Source organism: Sorghum bicolor, chromosome 3, assembly GCF_000003195.3.
Source record: "Sorghum bicolor cultivar BTx623 chromosome 3, Sorghum_bicolor_NCBIv3, whole genome shotgun sequence".
NCBI classification, from domain to species: Eukaryota; Viridiplantae; Streptophyta; class Magnoliopsida; order Poales; family Poaceae; genus Sorghum; species Sorghum bicolor.
The window spans coordinates 19850396-19870239 of NC_012872.2; the positions used below are offsets into that span (position 1 = coordinate 19850396).

The window sequence follows — 19844 nt, forward strand, 5'->3', positions numbered from 1 at the left end:
GAGAGGTTTGGCAAGTTAAAATTCACCATGCCCCAGTTTGAAGGAGGATCTGATCCTGAAGCATATCTTACATGGGAGTTGAAGGTGGATAAAATTTTTCGTGTGCATAATTATTCTGAGAGAAAGAAGGTTGCCATGGCTGCTCTTGAGTTCGATGGGTATGCTCTAATCTGGTGGGAGCAAATGTTGAATGAAAGAGAAGAAGCTGGTCAAGGTGATGTTTGTTCATGGGCTGAAATGAAGAGAGAATTGAGAGCAAGATTTGTCCCCAAACATTATCGCCGTGATTTATTTGACAAGCTACAGAATCTGAAGCAAGGAAGCCTCAGTGTTGATGAGTATTATAAAGAGATGGAGAAGGCGATGATTAGAGCCAATGTAATTGAAGATGAAGAGCAAACAATTGCAAGATTTATGTCAGGGCTGCATCGGAATATTCAGCGCATTGTTGAATTTCAGCAATATCGTAATCTTGTTGAATTGGTGCATCAAGCTAGCAAAGCTGAGCGGCAATTGCAGCAGGATATGAAGTCCACTAGAGGAGTATCTTTCAGCACAAAGAGTGCAGCAAGTGGAAGTAAATTTGCACCCAAAGGAAGTAGAAGTAAAGGTACATTTTCCAGCTCAAATGGTGGTGCGCGATCTAGCAACCTTGGTTCTTCTAGTAGCAAAGAGTTGGCTGCTCAAAATGAGAAATTCAAATCAGCAAACTCAGTGGGTTCTTCCAGCAAGAGTAGTGGAATTCAGTGCTTCAAGTGTGGTGGTCGCGGTCATGTTGCAAGAGAGTGTCCAAATGCTAGAACCATCATTGTGAATGATCAAGGGGAGTATGAATCTGCTAGTGAGGAAGAACAAGAAGATAGTGGAAGTGAGAGTAATCTTGAGAAGGACATCTGTGAATTTGAATCTGGTGCTGCTCTTGTTGTAACTCAGATTTTGAGTGTACAAATGAGCGATGCTGAAAGTGGACAGCGGCACAATCTTTTTCAGACTAGAGCTAAAGTGCAAGATAAGGTTGTCAAAGTGATCATTGATGGTGGCAGTTGCCACAATCTTGCAAGCAAAGAAATGGTTGAAAAGCTTGGGTTGAAGCTGCTGAAACATCCCCATCCATATCATGTGCAATGGCTTAATAATTCAGGTTCTATTAAGATTGCACAAAGAGTGAAAGTTCCATTCAAGATTGGTGAATATATTGACACTGTAGAGTGTGATGTGGTGCCTATGACAGTGTGCCACATGCTGCTGGGAAGACCATGGCAATATGATCGATCGTCTCTACATTGTGGTAGAACCAATCAATACACCATCAAGTGGAAGAACAAGGAGTTGATTCTGAAACCCATGACACCGCAGCAAATCCTAGCTGAGCACTTGCAAAAGAGCTCCGAAGTGAGGAATGAGAGTGCAAAAGAAGTAGAGAAAAATAATTTGAGTGCCCTCCACAAATCAGTGAGTGAGAGCCAGAAGCCAAACATGAGAGATGACAGAAAAAGAGAGGGAGAGAACTTCGTGATGATAGCCACCAAATCTGAAATGAGAGATGTGAGGAAAAACCCAGATCAAGTACTATTTGTACTTGTGTGCAAGGACACATTGCTTTCAGCTAATGACTTAACATCTGTCCCTAGTGTTGTTGCACATGTTTTGCAAGACTATGACGATGTTTTTCCAAAGGAAACACCTGCTGGACTTCCTCCTTTGCGCGGTATTGAACATCAAATTGATCTCATCCCTGGAGCTGCACTTCCAAACCGTCCGGCATACCGCACCAATCCGGAAGAAACCAAGGAGATTCAAAGGCAAGTACAAGAACTTTTAGATAAAGGATATGTGCGAGAAAGTTTAAGTCCTTGTGCTGTTCCTGTGATTTTGGTGCCAAAGAAAGATGGTTCTTGGAGGATGTGTGTAGATTGTAGAGCCATAAACAACATCACCGTTCGTTATCGTCATCCTATTCCTAGGCTAGATGACATGCTTGATGAATTGAGTGGTTCTATGATGTTTTCTAAAATTGATTTGAGAAGTGGTTACCATCAAATTAGAATGAAGATTGGAGATGAATGGAAAACTGCTTTTAAAACAAAGTTTGGGCTGTATGAATGGTTAGTTATGCCTTTTGGTTTGACCAATGCCCCTAGTACGTTCATGAGATTGATGAACCATGTCTTGCGAGCATTCATCGGAAAGTTTGTTGTTGTTTACTTTGATGATATTCTAATTTATAGCAAGACATTGGAGGAACATGTTGATCATATTAAGCAAGTTTTGGATGTGCTAAGAAAAGAAAAATTATTTGCTAACCTTGAGAAGTGCACATTTTGTACAGATCAGGTTGTGTTTCTTGGTTTTGTTGTTTCAGGTTCAGGAATTCAGGTTGATGAATCAAAGGTGAAAGCAATCAAGGATTGGCCAACTCCTGAAAATGTGAGTCAGGTGAGAAGTTTTCATGGACTTGCTGGTTTTTATAGGAGATTTGTGAGAGATTTCAGCACCATAGCTGCTCCGTTGAATGAGTTAACAAAGAAAGGTGTTGCCTTCCAATGGGGTGAACCACAAGAGAGAGCATTCCAAGAATTGAAGAAGAGGCTATCCGAAGCCCCCTTGCCGGTAAAGAAGAACCTGAAGGAGTGGGAAGAGTGCTTGCCACATGTAGAATTCGCTTACAACAGGGCAGTACATTCTACAACTAATATGTGTCCTTTTGAAGTTGTGTATGGATTCAAACCCCTTGCTCCGATCGATTTGTTGCCTCTACCATTGCAGGAAAGGATTAACATGGAAGCATCCAAGCGTGCATCATATGTCAAGAAGATTCATGAGAAGACCAAAGAAGCAATCGAAAGAAGGTCCAAGTACTATGCTAATTGGGCAAACAAGCATCGCAAGAAGGTGATATTTGAGCTCGGAGATTTAGTGTGGGTACATCTTCGCAAAGACCGCTTTCCTGAGAAGCGTAAATCCAAGTTGATGCCACCGGGAGATGGTCCATTCAGAGTGTTGTCCAGGATCAATGATAATGCCTACAAGATTGAGTTTCCTGAAGATTATGGTGTTAGCACAACCTTTAATGTTGCTGACTTGACACCATTCTTTGGATTAGAAGAATCAGAGTCGAGGTCGACTCCTTTTCAAGAGGGGGAGGATGATGATGACATCCCAACCAAGCATGCTCCCTCTAATTCCATGCCAACCTCTACACCGACTACGTCGGCACCAGCCCAAGCCATTGATGGAGCAATTACACGTAGCCGAGCCAAGAAGCTACAACAAGAGGTGAACGCGCTACTTTGTGAGAGTTCTATTAATGTTAATGAGAATATTATACTACCTAAGTGTTCTACTTTGGTTGTGCTTAGGTATACACATGAGGAGGGAGGTGACCTAGATCGCAAGGATTGGAACAACACGGTGCAGAACGGACCAGTTGAAAGAAGGGCAGATCGGACCAGTGCGGTGCAGAACGGACCAGTTGAAAGAAAAGATCATAACTTTCACTTTCGAGATGCTATGAAGGCCCATGAGCACTTGTTGGAAAGCTCTTCGAGTCTACTTTCCAATGAATCTAGTGGAGACCAGTTTGGATACTCCATATTTCCTGCAGACCAGAATTAGTACAGACTGCTCAGAAGGTCAACAGTCTGTCGTGACAGAATGTTGGTACAACTTGCCAAGTGAAACTGTACCAATATACAGCGTTTCGTGGTGCATGGAATACATTGATGGAAAGCTCTTGGAGTCTAGTTTCACACCCAAGAAACGGTTCATCATTTGGACTTCCCAATAAAAAGTTATGGTCAGTTTATTGGAAACTGCTCTGGAGGCCAACAGTCACGCGAAGCCACTTCGGGAATTCATTTCGAGGGGACCTTTCACATTGCCTTCCCTCAGAAACTCTATTTCGTTTTCATACCTATCTAGCAGGGCTGTTGCTAGTATAAATACCCCCTAAGACTCATTGTAATCCAAGACTTTGATAATTGAAATACAGAACCCCTTTGTTCAGCTGCGTGCTAACAAATTCAGAGAGTGATCTCTACCCCTTTGCTCTTGTGTTTTCCTTCGCGGAGATTACAGAAGCGGCCGCGTCATCGGCACCCAATCCGTGCTCCTGATCCTCGAGTTCAGGTTGCATAGGTTGGATCTTTGAGAGTGTGGTTGGGCGAATCCTTGGTTCAGGCTGCCGTATAGAGACGGTGGTTGGCTCCTTGTGCGTGTCGTCAGGTTGCACTAGTTATCCTCGCTGCTTGCAGCAAGTTATCGGCTGATCTTCAGCTAGTTATCCTACGTCGTGAAGATCGGGACAATGACCTCACCACCCAGGGTGCCCGCCCTGGTGACCTGGGCACCCGCCCCCTGCTAGATTCTGTTCGGGACTCTCTTCGCACACGATGTTCCACTGACCTAATGGATCAAAGATAATGTAGTACCACCTCGTCTACTGACCCAAAAACGCATAGAGGAGGAGGACTATATAAGGAGACCCCCCTGGCCCCTGGAGAAGACAAGAAATTATCATAGAGATTGAGGGGTGCCCTCGATGGAAAACCTCTTCTCTAATTAATATTTCTTTTTAGGCTTAACAACCAATGTAAAGTAGAAATAGATCTTCTAGTTTCTACTAGATTGAGAGAGATAGAGTGGAGGTGTAGATTGGAGGAAGTCCGGCCTGTCGGTGTCTACTCCAAGCTTGTACATACGGGATCAAGTTCTAACCCGAAGCTTGCTCCTAGGATTCTTCAGTATTTTGACTTCTAAATTCTAGTAAGTTCTTGTTTTATTGTTCCTATGGTTTATGAGTTTACTTTAATCTCTTTGCGTAGAGTTTAGAGTAATCATTGCTGGCGTAAACGTGGTGTTTAGGCTGGGGTACTCATAGATATTCCATGACTAGCTAGACCGTGGTAGTAGTGAGGAACGTGACAATTTCGAGTTACCTTTGCAGACCATATCTCGTTAGCAGGAAGGATAGGGTTTATAGGTGCGGGTTGAACATCCTTTGTGGTGTCAAGATTCCGTTAGCCTCCCCAATAGAACAGTAGGTCATCCTTACCAAGGTTAGAAGGAGACTACGGTTACAGTCTTCTCTATTTATCACTCACATCGAGAGACATTCTTTGCTGCCTAAAGGGTTAGTAGTAATAGACCGGTTAGTCAGATGCACTCTTTCTCCTAGTGGTAAAAAAATAAATACGATACTCTGGATAATTTCTCGGGTGAAGTGCTCACCGATATCCGTGCGCTTGCGGATCAATTCCTTATTGCGTTCCCAAATATCAACAGTCAGCATCTCTCATTCTTCCACACCGAACGCCTCCCTCATGTTCGCCTCGGAGAATTCTCCTTCGGCGTCGAATGATCCTCCCGACTCCACGAACAGCGCTAGCGCGTGGCTGCCCATTCCCTAAGCGCTACTCTTGATAGAGGTGGTTTGTGAAGATGTAAACTTGGAAAGCACTAATGGCAATGGTTTAAAGAGGGGTTAGGGGGTGTTTAAATAGGAAGAAGGCCCTCCCTGGTGAGATCGCGAGCGGCAAATTTGAATTTGCATGCAGATAAGGATAGGGATGACAAAGAGATAGACGCTGGAAAAGATCAGGCCGCAGACGTGTCAGGCCAGGGGCGGCCGACCCCTAGGGGCGGCCGACCCCTGGGCACGTCCGTTGGCCCTGAATTTTGGCGTGCGCGCTCGTCCCACTTTTCAAATTTTTAATCTGCCTGCGTTTTGCTACGCTTTCTAGATATTTTTTTAGAGAAACAAGGGTTTTATTGAAAGGTAAAAGCTAAAAACTAAAGATCCTTTTTTAGAAATCATATTTTTATTTTTGATAATTCAAAACTAAGCAGAATTAATTGAAATATTTTATTTATATTATTATTATTATTATTATTATTATTATATCTTTTTTTACAATTTAAACCCAATTAATCAAATGTATTGTTTCAATTTCCTTTTCAAAATTGGGTTCCAGGAAAACTTTTAAGCGTTGACCATTTACCTTAGTGATATTACCTTCGTCATCTGCTATGGTGATCGCGCCATGCTCGGAGGTCTCGATGACGGTGTATGGTCCTTTCCACTTACTTCGAAGTTTTCATGCACCGAAAAGTCGTACCTTGGAGTTGAAGAGTAGAACGCGGTCACATTTTCTAAACTCCTTGGGTTTGATTCGGTGATCGTGCCATTTCTTTGTTCTTTCCTTGTATATCTTGTCACTATGGTAAGCTTTTTCTCGCCATTCTTCAAGCTCAGCTATCTGTTTCTGTCAGTTCCTGCTAGCTAGCTTGAAGTCCATATTCCAGTTCTTGATCGCCCAGTAAGCTCAGTGCTCGAGCTCAACCGGGAGATGGCATGCTTTGCCATATACCATCTGGAATGGTGACATGCCTATGGGGGTTTTATAGGCCGTCCGATATGCCCAGAGGTCATCTGGTAACTTGGTCTTCCAACCCTTCCCCATTTCGTTGACTATTTTCTGTAGGATGTTCTTGATTTGCTTGTTTGAGGTTTCCGCATGACCGCTTGTTTGAGGGTGCTACGGGGTAGCTATGTTGTGCTTTGCTCCAAGCTCACGCAGGAAGTTTCTGAATGTTCTATCAATGAAGTGTGATCCTCCATCACTCACAACCATCCTGAGTGTTCCGAACCGAGGAAAGATCACTTCATGAAACATCTTCCGAGCGTGCTTTGCGTCAGCAGCTCGGCATGGTAGAGCTTCTACCCACTTGGACACATAGTCCACAGCAACCAGGATATACTCGCAATCTTGGGACTTCTGGAATGGACCCATGAAGTCAATGCCCCATACATCAAATACTTCGACCGGTAGGTTGTAATGGAGGGGCATTTCATTGCGAGCAGTGATGTTGCCTTGAAACTGACACTTCCGGCATCTTCGGATGAAGTCCTTCGTGTCCTCATACATCGTCGGCCAGAAGAATCCGCACTGCCAGATTTTGGCTTGAGTGCGGAAGGCTCCATAGTGGCCTCCGTATGGTGTAGAGTGGCATTGTTCGATGATTTTCTCTCCTTCGGTTGCTGGTACACACCTCCTCAAAAGCCCGTCACAACAGACCCGATACAAGTATGGGTCGTCCCAAAGGTGTCGGCGGCTCTCAACTTGCAGCTTCTTCCTGCTTTCGCCTGGTGGTACGTAACCCGTGACCATGTAGTTGACGATGGTGGCGTACCACGGGTTCAGGTCAGTCACTCTTAACAGCATGTCGTCACGCATGAAGTCATTAATGGGTAGTTCCTGCATGTTAGTGACTTGCATACGCGAAAGATGGTCTGCCACAGTATTTTCTATACCCTTTTTATCTTTTATTTCTAAATCAAATTCTTGTAATAGCAAGATCCATCTTATGAGGCGAGGTTTTGCATCACTCTTAGTGAGCAGGTATTTTAGAGCAGCATGATCAGTATAAACAATTATTTTTGCTCCCACTAAGTAAGATCTGAATTTATCAATAGCGAAAACTACGGCAAGGAGCTCTTTTTCTGTGGTAGCATAATTTAACTGAGCTCCTATCATAGTTTTGCTAGCATAAGCAATTACATGATGTTGTTTATCTTTTGTTTGACCTAAGACTGCCCCGACAGCAAAGTCACTAGCATCACACATTATCTCAAACGGTAGTGACCAATCCGGGGGTTGGATGATTGGTGCTAAGATGAGTGCCTTCTTTAAATTATGAAAGGCAGTGAGACACTCATCGATGAACTCAAAGGGTGTTTCTTTGGCTAAAAGATTTGTAAGAGGCCTTGCAATTTGTGAAAAGTTTTTTATAAACCTTCTATAGAAACCAGCGTGGCCTAAGAAACTTCGGATCCCTTTTACGTTCACTGGAGGAGGTAGACCCTCTATTACTTCAATTTTGGCCTTGTCTACCTCGATTCCCCTCTCGGAAACTAGGTGTCCGAGAACGATGCCTTCTCTGACCATGAAATGGCACTTTTCCAAATTAAGTACCAGGTCTTTATCACGACATCTTTGCAACACTTTGTCTAAGTTTTCTAGACAATGATCAAAAGTTTTTCCATAGACTGAAAAATCGTCCATGAAAACTTCCATAATTTCCTCGATCATGTCAGAAAAGATAGACATCATGCACCTTTGAAAGGAGGCAGGTGCATTGCATAGTCCGAAGGACATGCGTCTATAAGCAAACGTTCCATATGGGCATGTGAACGTGGTTTTGCTTTGATCATCGAGGTGGATAGGGATCTGATGATAACCCGAATACCCGTCAAGAAAACAAAAGAAAGAATGTTTCGCCAGCCGCTCTAACATTTCGTCAATGAAGGGCAGTGGGAAATGATATTTCTTTGTTGCCTTGTTAAGTTTTCGATAATCGATACACATTCTCCACCCTGTCTATGGTCGTTGGGGGATTAACTCATCTTTATCGTTTTAACGACCGTCATGCCTCCCTTCTTTGGAACCACTTGGACGGGACTGACCCAGTCACTGTGTGGTACGAGATAAATAATCCCGGCGTGAAAAAGTTTGAGAACTTCCTTTTTCACGACTTCACGCATCGCGTTGTTCAGCCTACGTTGGGGTTCACGAGAAGGTGTAAGCTCAGGGTCCGTAGGTATGCGATGTGTGCAGAGTGTTGGGCTTATTCCCTTGAGGTCTTGCAAGGAATACCCAAAGGTTGTGCTATGTTTTTCTATGACGGCAATGAGTTTGTTCGAATCCTCATCAGATAGCTTATCACTAATAATTACGGGAGTTTCTTTGTTGCCGTTTAGAAAGGCATAACGCAGCCCAGCGGGCAAGGGTTTAAGCTCAACTGGAGGTTTTGGTGGCGTTTCATCCTCGGGGAGTTCTATGGTTTCTCCTAGCTCGTCCTCTTCTCGAATGAATCTTTCGGCGTCTTTATCTAAGGACGATTCAGGTGTTTCAAAAGGTGAAACGGCCATCACCTCCTTGGGCAAAGGTAGGTCGGGTCGAGAGTCGGTCACTGAGTTTTTAGCTCGAGTGATTGGAATGGAAAAAGTGTCTCTTCCCAATTTTACGTTCATTGCCCCTGTAGCTGGCAGTTCATGGGTTAAAAGCTCTATAGGGTGGCCTATAAGGATGTCAAAACTTTTAATGTCAAAGACATAAAAGTCAAGACTCGTTCTGATGTTATCAAGTCGTACATGGGTTTGGTGGAGAATCCCACAACTTTTCAATTCCGTACGCGGGGCTACCCTGAGAGTTTTCTCTGTCGGGGCTAGTGGTTTAGACCGTAGATGGGTGAGCATAAAAGATTTCGACATTAAATTGGCCCCAACAAGTGGATTATACAATGCTTCTTGCCAGCTACGCCGAATTTTGCACTGAATGGACGAAGATGGGGTATTAATCTGAAGTGGATCAGAAGATAACTCCGTTTCTTTGGTCCATTCCTGACTCATGATAGCTGAGAGTTCATTAATTGAATGTTTTATAAAATCCTCATCTAGCTTATCATTAGGAGTGGCAACTTGCGGCTTTCTTTGACATGAGTACTTCGAGGTGTTTCCGAAATCTTTAAAAAGATCATCCTCGAAGAACGAGAGATCTTAAGGTCGAAAATCTTCCTTTGGGGTCCTGATATGGTAGGAGATGTCTCTATAGGTGTATTGTCAGTGGAGGCTATTGAGACTTCCTCTATTTCAGGTTCGGGCTCTACGCGGAGGGGTTCTAGCGGAGGAGTGTTCTCTAGAATGAGGTCTAGTAAGGCTTCTCCTTCTGCTGTGGTCTTGTGGTTAAACGACCCTCCGGCAGCTATGTCTAATTGTAGGGCAGACTCCTTGTGTAGCCCTAGCCAAAAATGTTGTAACAACACGTGGCTAGGGATTGACAAGTCTGGGCCAGAACGGGTAAGAATTAAAAATCTATCCCAGGCTGCACCTATGGTTTCCTTCTCTTGTTGTTGGAAGCTGAGAATCTCTTGTCGTAGGGCAGCGACATGAGATATAGAGAAGAACGTGAGACAGAATCTGTTCCTCAATTCTTCCCAATCTCCTTTCACCTTTCCTACGTTATGGGCGTACCATTGTTTCGCCTTCTCTTCAAGAGAAAAGGGAAACAATTTCCACCTAAGGGTTTCTTGCGACATACCCGAAATTGTCAGGCATGCACAGAGTTGCTCAAACTCCCTTAAATGATGATATGGATTTTCATAATCTAGGCCTGAGAAGGTTTGTTCCCGAACCATGGCTATAAAGCCAGGACGGAGCTCATAACTTGAAGCTGTGATTGTCTTTGACGATTGTGGTGGTTCTACGAGCTCGCCCTTAGGAGCAGAGAGTTGGTAAAGTGTGTTTGGCTCCATAGTATTTTTTTTTTTATAATTTTTATATATATATTTTTTAGATAAAAATGGGAGATGATACACGGGCAACTAGGTTCGACTCAAAAACGACAACCGTTCCCCGGCAACAGCGCCAGAAATGCTTGTTGGTATTTCTTAGCGATGCAGCCAATTATCCGCAAGCGCACGGAAGTACCGTTGTAGCACTTCACCCGGTGGTATTCAGGGTATCCAGATTTCACAGGGAACGGAGGTGTTTTGAGACTTAAACTAAGTGTACCCTAGAGTAAAGTGAGAGCGATGACTTAGGTAGTAAGGTTCTCCTAATGGTAGAAGTTTTGTGCAAGGCAACATGCTTTTCTAATCTTACATCGGGCACCGGAGCGTACCTGGTCTGCCAGGTAATACCGGCGTGTAGCTCTACGCCGTATCCGGACGTGGGGGAAACTAAGGACAAATAGGGCTGTCACCACCTGCTACCGACCCCTCAACCGTGGGATACGAGGCAAACGAGGGTAACCTCTAACCTAGACACCACGTCTACGTTATTAGCTACTACTCTAGCGTTGCGCAGGTCCTCCCGCCAGCCAGGAAGAGTCCCTCTACTAGAGTATCTACCGAGAGATAAACAACGAACCCGCAAGATTATAAGAACACGATAACGATTACTCAATAACTTCTTAGAACAAAAGAAGAATACAACCTTTTCTTACCCCAATATGGTATTCCAGGTTGTAGAGGTACAGCTCGAGAAGCAGGCAGCACTTCGGCCCTTCCGCCCAGTGCAACTAGGGGAACAGACCGGGTGCTTGCTACTTCTCTTACTCCACACTCTAACTCACTCTCCTATTCTATTCCTATCTAGAGGCTAAGGATATGAGTGGAAGCTCCGCCTCTCTACTACTACTTTTGTATCTCTCTTTATTCTTGTGGACTTGAAGCTTGAATGGATTGAATGATGATGAATGAGAGGCCCTCTCCCCCTCCTTATATAGGTGTGGAAGGTCGGTTTGGGAGGGGGTAAACTGCAAAATGCAGCCGGGAACCGCGCTAGGGCTTCGCATGCACCGCCTCTGCAAAAGGCGGTGGGGAGCTCGGCCAGGCCAGGGTCGGCCGACCCTAGGGGGCCGCCGCCCCCTAGCTGGCTCCATTGGCCAGGCCCGAAGCCCAGACGATGCTCCTCGGCCTTCTGAGTTTGAATCCAATTGCATTTCGATGCACTTCTGTATTTGAATTAAATGTGCCTTCAATTCTTTGATTTTGGCGGCTCAAACCCTAGTGTCCTGCATACACATGTGTTCACCAAAACTGTGGAATTTGGTTAGCATAAAAAGCCCTATTTCTAATGTTTGGTGATATTTTATAGAGTTTGTATGCATGTTGCGGTATGAAAAGTGTATTTTAAGAAACGCCAACACTTGCCTTCGACGTAGGTGGAAGGACGGTGGTCGGGGTACTCCGGTAAATCCTCTTCCTCCTCGGCTCCTTCTCCTTGAGGTGGCTCCCTCTGCTGCCCCTCCAGCTTGGGTGGTGCGAATTCCAGGACCGTCACGCCCTTGGGTACACCTATGTATGCATGACAAGGGGATAAACATAGGGAATGCACATATGATGCAATGTGTAATGATGAAGAGCCAAAGGAACACATAACAAGGTGCAAACAGGATCACAAGTTTCTAAGAGTAAGTGAATCATGAATTAATAAGTAAGTGCATACTTCTTCTTTGGTAGAGAGGCTAACTAGACAAGCTAATCAACCTTAGCTACTCATACACAACCACTGGTGTCATGGGCAGACTGGGTGGTCACAAGTTTTAGCTAAAACTTAGTCATCAGTTGGCCAAACTAAGCAAGTCAGCACTTTCTGGAAATCTTAATAAATTGTCTGCAATTCAATTTTAGACATGACAGAAAGCTTCCCAACCGAACTAGACTAAAACAGACAAAGTCTCCTCGCTGTTCTGGAAAATCCAGAGAGCAAGCACTTCACAGCTGTTACTTGTAACAACCACAACTTTTAAACTACTCAGCAAAATTCTATGAGATTCGGACACAAGGTTGATAAGTAAGTTAGCTACAAGTTTGTTATAGACAAGTTTTCCAGTAAACTTCATCTTCAAGCAGTTCTTAAGTAATTTCTATCAGCTACACAGAATATGATCTAGACAAGGCATAATTAGCAAAATAAAATTTTAGCACTTATTAAGAATGCAACATTGGTTCAAACCAAAAAAATCAGTAGCTAGAATATGTCTAATAAACACCATAAAACATCATGGCAAGATTTAAACTCATTTTTATTATCCCCTTTTCTATTTATTTGATTATTAGGGCGAATTAATGAGCATGTAGTACAAGTGCTTCAAAAATCCCAGAAAAATTACAGCAAGCTATCTAGGCTACCACAAGGTTACTGTAAAATTTTCATGGATCTTGCACATGCAGATTGTGAGATACAAAAATGACAAACTAACAATGGCATTAAAGGCATAAATTTGAAACCCTATCAAAATTGTCAAACAACAGATTTCAGATTTTTCTTAGCTCTGTTTTCACATAATTACATCACCCAGCAAGTTCCATCCTAAAAGGAGTCATACTTTATTTATTAAAAATACCACAAGAAACTCCTATTTAAATAAAGGATATTTATAACTTTACCAATAGGCATCCAAAAATATGAGATATTTAACAGAGCCTAGTCATATCATAAGTAACACTCTCCGAAATTTGCATGGTCATAGGACTCATAGATCTCAAGATACAATTACCTTCTTTTTGCCAAGAATTAAATCATATCTATTTATTTCTGCAAAAACATGTCATGCTTCATATTTTTATTAAAAACTAGACTAACTCAAGGATCACACAAAATTAGATTCACTCCATTTGGATCTACCTAACTCAGGTTATGAATTTTCTAAGAATAGCATTGAATCTGCCAAAAACAGAAATAGGGGGAGAGGGGATTAGTGGCTGACAGGGGGACCCACTGGTTAGCGGGACCCGCTTGACAGTGACATAGAGACAGGGGAGAGCTCGTCGCCGGCAAATCTCACCGATGGCGAGGTCTCGGTCGAATCCAAGGGCACAATCGTGACCCTCTCACCAAGGCGGACCTACCGAGGTACGGTACCCTTACTCTACCAAGCTCTAGGGACCTCGTCGGCGTGAATGGCGGCTCGACGACGCTGCGGGCGATACGCCGGCGTGCTCAGCCGATGCCGACCCAGTAGAGGTTCACGCCGTGCATCAGTGAGTCAAGAGGAAGCTCTAGGAACAAAAATGGAAAGAAACGGTGGACCAGGGAGGCCTGGCCACGTCGCCGGTGAGCACGACGGAACTCCGGCGAGGAAGAAACGGCTCGGAGCTTGGCAATGCCACCTTACCCCGCGCTCGACAATGGCAATGGAGGTGATGACGTGGTAGAGGAAGCTCTAGCGGAGCTCTAGACGGACTGGCTTGGCCGGAGACAGCGAGGAAAGCTTGGGCGGAGTCGCTGACTCAAGGTGGAGCTCGCCGAGGAAGAAGCGGAGAGGAGAGAGAGCGCTGGGGAGGGAAATGAGGCTAGTTGGGGCTCGGGGTAGCGTCGTGGCATCCAAGTGGAGGTGTTGGGACTGACAGGAGGGGTCGCCGTCAATGTACGGCCGACAGGTGGCCGGACACGCGGCGGCGGGTGATGCTCTGTCCAACTGAATCGGCCGATTCAGTCGCCGTGGACAATGACTGAATCCCGAACTTCGATGTTTTACTTGCGATCCAGTCAGTGGTTTTGGCTCAGATTTGTCCCAATGGATAGAGCTACATGAGTTCTACAAGTTTGCTTAAAAGATCAAGGTCTGGTTCGGCCTAGATTTCAAACTACAAGCCTCCCAAGTACCATACCTCGATTCTGCGAAACCCACACTTAGCCAAAATCGACTAAGTGTTGGAGACAGGACTGATTTCTGATTTGTGGGACACTTTTGGTCAGGTTCCATGCATTTTCATGAAATGGTACCAAAACAACTTTTGAAGCTTATAAAATTTACTACAACGTTACTTTAGAAGTCACTTACATGCAAAGTTTCTAACACTGATTTCATAAAAGATCTTTAAAAAGAGGTTTGGGGGGGTCAACTAGGTCAACCTAGGGTTAACCATGACTTAGGGGCATTTTTGGGTGAGACCTCCAACATAAACTTTGTTCAAAATGTTATTCTAAACATGAATAAAGTACTTTGGAAGACAATGTGCAGTTTTATACATTGGTCATACATGACTAACACATAGAACAAGCCATATAAGTCATTCAATCACATAATGTATACACAAGATGACATGTGATCATGTTATGATGCTTATGAGTGAGCATGATGATGCTTATGCTGATGCAATGCTCGTTGTTAACATGCAAGCTAACACTAGGAGTGTTACAATTTATAGGGGTGAAAGGGCATGGCAAGACCCCCCACAGGGCAGGTCGGCCGACCGGGGTTCACCCCCTTTGAAGCATGCCTTCAACTTTGGACAGGGAATCTAGCCTCGTGCTTGCAAAAAGTCACCAAGTGGGACCAAAATCTTGGTCGATCGACCATGACTTTTGCCCCCCCCCCACTTTAGTCATGCTATGTTGGGTTGTCTGATAAAGATGGTGGTGGTGCTGACCTAAAGTTGCTGCTGGTTGCCTCGGTTTCCCATTTTTATTGTTTGGTGAAAGAGAAAAGGAGAAAGCAAAAGAAGGGACAAGCACCAAAGTGATTCCTGTGGACCATGGGGACCCTTAAGCATGCATTGTTGCTCCCTATGCTAGCTTTGGCTGTTGGAATGTTCCCTAAAGCATCAAAATGCTTAAAGTAGCATCCTAAGCTAAAGTCATGAGCATTGGACCATATCACCTCGAATTATGGCTAGTGTGTTGAGCATGGGATCCTTTGACATCATCATTGGAAGGTAGTTGGATGCCTGGTGGCACCAAGACTAGGTCGGACGACCTGCCCTTGGGAGCTCTAGGGCATCCTTTGCCCCTCCTCGGATTCATACTTCTAGCTAGAGTGGAGGGAGAGGTGGTAGACCCACAAAGCCATGTCGGCCGACCTGGCAATGGTGGCCCCACCAGCTCAACTTTTCCCTAATCACTCTTCTCAAGTTTTGCTATTTATATCTAAGTTATTTGGTCAAAATAAAACTTGCATTTTTTTAGTAAACATTCAATTGAAAAGCAAAGTTTAAGTGTAGAAAATAAATATGAGATAACTATTGACATACCTTGTAAGCGGAGGGCTCCATGTTTTAGGTCCATAGAGCAGGACCTCTCCGTCGGGTTTCATTCTGTGGACGCCTCGGTCAGTCCTGGAGATGGGGACCATGCAGGCATCTCCTTCTCCCACCATTCCTTTTTGGGATGTTCTACTTGCTTGGCGGGTTCCTCCCATGGTAGAAACCTTGGATAATGAGCCATTCGTCTATCCCATGATGAGGACAAGCATGAATGTACTCATTGAGACGTTCCCATGCTTCAGGAATTGTCTTGTCGGACTGTTGCTTGAAGCTCAAAATCTTCCCACGCAGGGCACTAGTCTTGCGTGTTGGGAAGAACTTCTTGAGGAATGCATTTGTACACTTATCCCAAGTTGTCACTTCACTCTTGTTGGTGTAGAACCACTGCTTAGCCTTCCCCAAGAGTGAAAATGGGAAAAGGCGAAGGCGAATGGCGTCCGCCGTGACGTTCTTGACGGTGAAAGTGTTGCACACCTCCAAAAATTGTTGAAGATGGTCATTGTGGCTTCCCACAGAATGGATTGTCTTGCACCATGTTGATCAGTGCAGGCTTGAGCTCGAAGGTCGCATCGCCCAAGTTCAGGTTCGGACCCGTAGCGACAAAGTCAGCTGACGGGGATGAGAACTCAGCGATGGTCTTTTGGGCCATGACTACCTCAACAACTAGTGTGGGACTTCCTTCCATGAGCAGTTCGGTCTCTAAGATGAACCTTTGAGGAGAAACCTAACGGCGTCAAGTTCTCCTCAATAATTGCTTAGGATCTTCAATGAAGTTTGGCGGCAATTGAAAACCATTCATGCACTGTCTAGATTCACAATAACGAGAAATAAGACAAGTGAAGGGTAAGCCCCTAACACTAATGGATACTTAGATTTTAGAGTAGACCACAGATTCCAATTTATTAGAGATTCCTAGTACGACGCTTCCCCGGCAACTGTGCTAGAAATGCTTGTTGGCAAATCTTAATGCACACCGACTAAAGTAAGATGTGACAAGTATCTAGAAATGGTGGTGCCTAACCAGCACTACTTAAACATAAATGCAAGCCTGGGCTATTACTAGGATAGGGTGTCAGGCTACCCTGAGCAACGGCTCTAGAAATGCTAAGCAACGCTAAACTCTAGCGATGACGCAAGACGTACCAAGGGTAACTCTGCAAGCGCACAGGTACCGCTGTAGCACGTCAACCGTGGTGAGTATCCGCGGTGTCGTAATTTATAGTTCGCTCATGGGAAGCGGACTAAGACTCTCTTAATAAATATATGGATGGATATCCGTGGTTTGTATCTACTCAATCTAAGTTCACTAGTGCTAATAGGGGGGTTAAGAATAGCAAGATAGAATAATAGATAAGTCAGATAAAGGTAAGTAGACATAACTGGTAGTGAGCTAGCTAGGTGGGAGGACAACGAGTGAGTAAGGACTCCTATGTATCTAACTCTACTTCTGTGTTCTATCCTAATCAATGTAACTAACTCATCTAGACTAGTATCCAAACAATCTTGTGTGGTGGGAAGTCAACTGTAATAGGAGGACGAAACTCCTATCCTAGCGGACCTTTGTCTTATGGGCGCCTACAGACCGTACTCGATGTGAATAGAACCGACTGGGAATCAGAGGCCTGTCACGCTTCACCGCCGCCCGCTAACACGTTTGATACGGTGGCATCCACTAATAAGTGCTAACCTAAGCACCTTGCTTACACTAGTCTTATAACTTCAACTATCACGTAAATAACCAAAGCCCCTAATGGTAGTGGAACACACACAAGGTGTTGAAGACACTAATCTAACTAAGGCAGCTACACTAATAAGATGAAGACACAACACTACTACAAGTATAGTAATGCACTAAGCAATACTCAAAGTCAAGACTTGAAGTAAATACTTAGTAAAGAAAAGAAAGACTATATTAATATAAAGAATGTAATACAAGAGAAAAGGTACAAGAGCTATACTAGACTCTCCAGAAGATAGCTCCGGAGTCCCAAGCTTTGCTTAACTCGACTCTAACTCCCACTCTAGACTAGACTACACTACACTTGATCTCCCAAGTGGGATTTGGAAATGAAATATAGATGGAAGATGTTGTGATGGAGGATGGAGGACCCCTCCTTATATAGGGGTGAGAGAGGGGGTGCCACGTTAGCGATCCGCGTGCTCCTTCCTTCTCCACCCTTGGATGCACCGACCTCCCAACCACCTTAGATGGACGGTTGGAGCATTGCCACACATGAGGAAGGTCAGTGGGAGTGAACCGACTCCATATGGGGCCACTTGTAGGTCGGTCGACCTGCCCTTTGGCTGATAGTGGGTCCCACTGACCTTCTAGAAGGTCCTTAGGTCGGTGGGATGTTTGGCCAGGTGGCATCACCTAATTGGTCGGTCGGCCTACCGACCTTTGGGGCCCCTAGCTCACCACTGGCCCCTGTTGGGTATTCTTAACATCATTACCAAAAGTAGACTAAGTTCTCTAAATCTAGTAACGGTGCCAAAAATGCCAAACCTATCCCTCACACCACTTAAGCCAAGTTGTCATCCCCAGCATGACATGAGAGACGCGGTATTGAAATATGCAATTGCTCTTCTAAATAAATAATGAATGGGATCTGCAAGCGCACAGATTAATACCGATGTAGCATTTTAACCGGGAAGTATTCCAGGTATCGTTATTTATATTTTTACCACTGGGAAGGGATTAAGAATCATCACTATTGATTACAGAATAGAATATGAGATTGAGCATCTATCATTGCATGTATAATTGAGAACATTATATCTAACTCTTCATACAGGGATAAGTGTCACATAAAAGATATATGAAATAATAAATAGTGACAAGGATAACTAATCTGATCTAGCCACATAATAAATATGATAAGCACCTCAATTAGATACTCTAGAAAGTCATTAGCATGGTATTAGAACGAACTACAAGAATATTCCCTAAGTTATTCTTAACTATATAGTCTAGCATTATCATAATTAGTGCAAGCATACTTAGCAATCATTGTGAGACAAGACTACGCCCATGCATAGTGATATTAGCAAGGAATATGAGAAACATAGCAATCACTCCCCTGTAATAATGTTGCTCTGCCAGCCCAATACACAAGAGGGGGACTATATAAGAATCAATGAAGCTGTCACTATCACGAACCACCCCACGATCTGGCATATTGGGTACAATCGCAGATAAATACGGTATAAGCACCACGCCTACACAATATCTATCATTTACCCATGGATCCGATGGATAAACGCTATACGATCCTAAGCATGTATATAGATCCAATCTAACTAAGCCAAGTACATAACTATGATAAACTAAGAACAATATAATCTTGAATATAAGCAAGTAGAGCAAAGTCATAAGCAATATATTGAAGTAGAACAAACTCATATTCATAATATTGAAGAATAAAGATAATTAGAAAGCAATTAGAAGCACAATTAGAGAATTACCAAGAATCCTCTTGACAGATCCGGAAACCAATCGAAGATTGACTCCTTCTAGTTCTAATCCTATGTAGCTATGCTAATCTAGATATCTAATTGATGTGGTGGCTCTAATCTTGATCAGAGGCTTCTTCTCCCTTGAAGAACAATGAATTAGGGTTGAGAGGCTCTTTCCTCCATGGGCCAGGGAGTCTGGTTTTATAGTCCCTTCAAGTGAATATGGGCCGTTGGATCAAACCGACATAGATTGTATGGTTTAGATTCATCCTTTAGGTCGGTGGAGATCTTCCACGAAGCAGAGTCCTGATTGGACTCCCTGAGGGGGCGGGCGCCCAGGGCAGGAGGGCGGGCGCCCTGCCTCTGGCCCCGTTTCGCCTCCGCTTCGGTCTCGTGGCTTCTGGAGTCTTCTAGATGTAAGATAATTGCGCGGCACGTTAATATCTCTATGTAATCCCGACGTGTGGGCCTTTCTTCCGTATTTCCTAATAACCCCCTGCAGAAATAGACAAACACCAAAACTCATGGAATTCTGTCAGATAAAACCCTAAGTCTAGATGTTAATTTCATTTGGATCCTTTTCTTTGTTTATTTGATAATTAAATTTGATACTTAAGGACCGTCAACAGCCTCCTGGTGGTGTCCCCACTTGTCATGTGAAGTGTTGTCCAAAATTGAATCTAGTTGCACACTTGCTTGCTTCCATGTGGGCCCAAGGATCCATGTGCTAAGTGTTTGAGCCATTGAGGGCAAGCACACTTAGATCCAAGAGTTGGGCTTGACTCCTTGGAGTATGCCATGGCTCATGCCATGGAGGGGAGCCCCTGGTGGGCCCAAAC

At 44.1% G+C, this 19844-nt stretch overlaps 1 pseudogene; it reads right to left on the reverse strand.

Moving 5' to 3' along the window:
* LOC110433655 overlaps window positions 6537-19844 on the reverse strand; it is a 112987-nt pseudogene continuing 99679 nt past the window's right edge.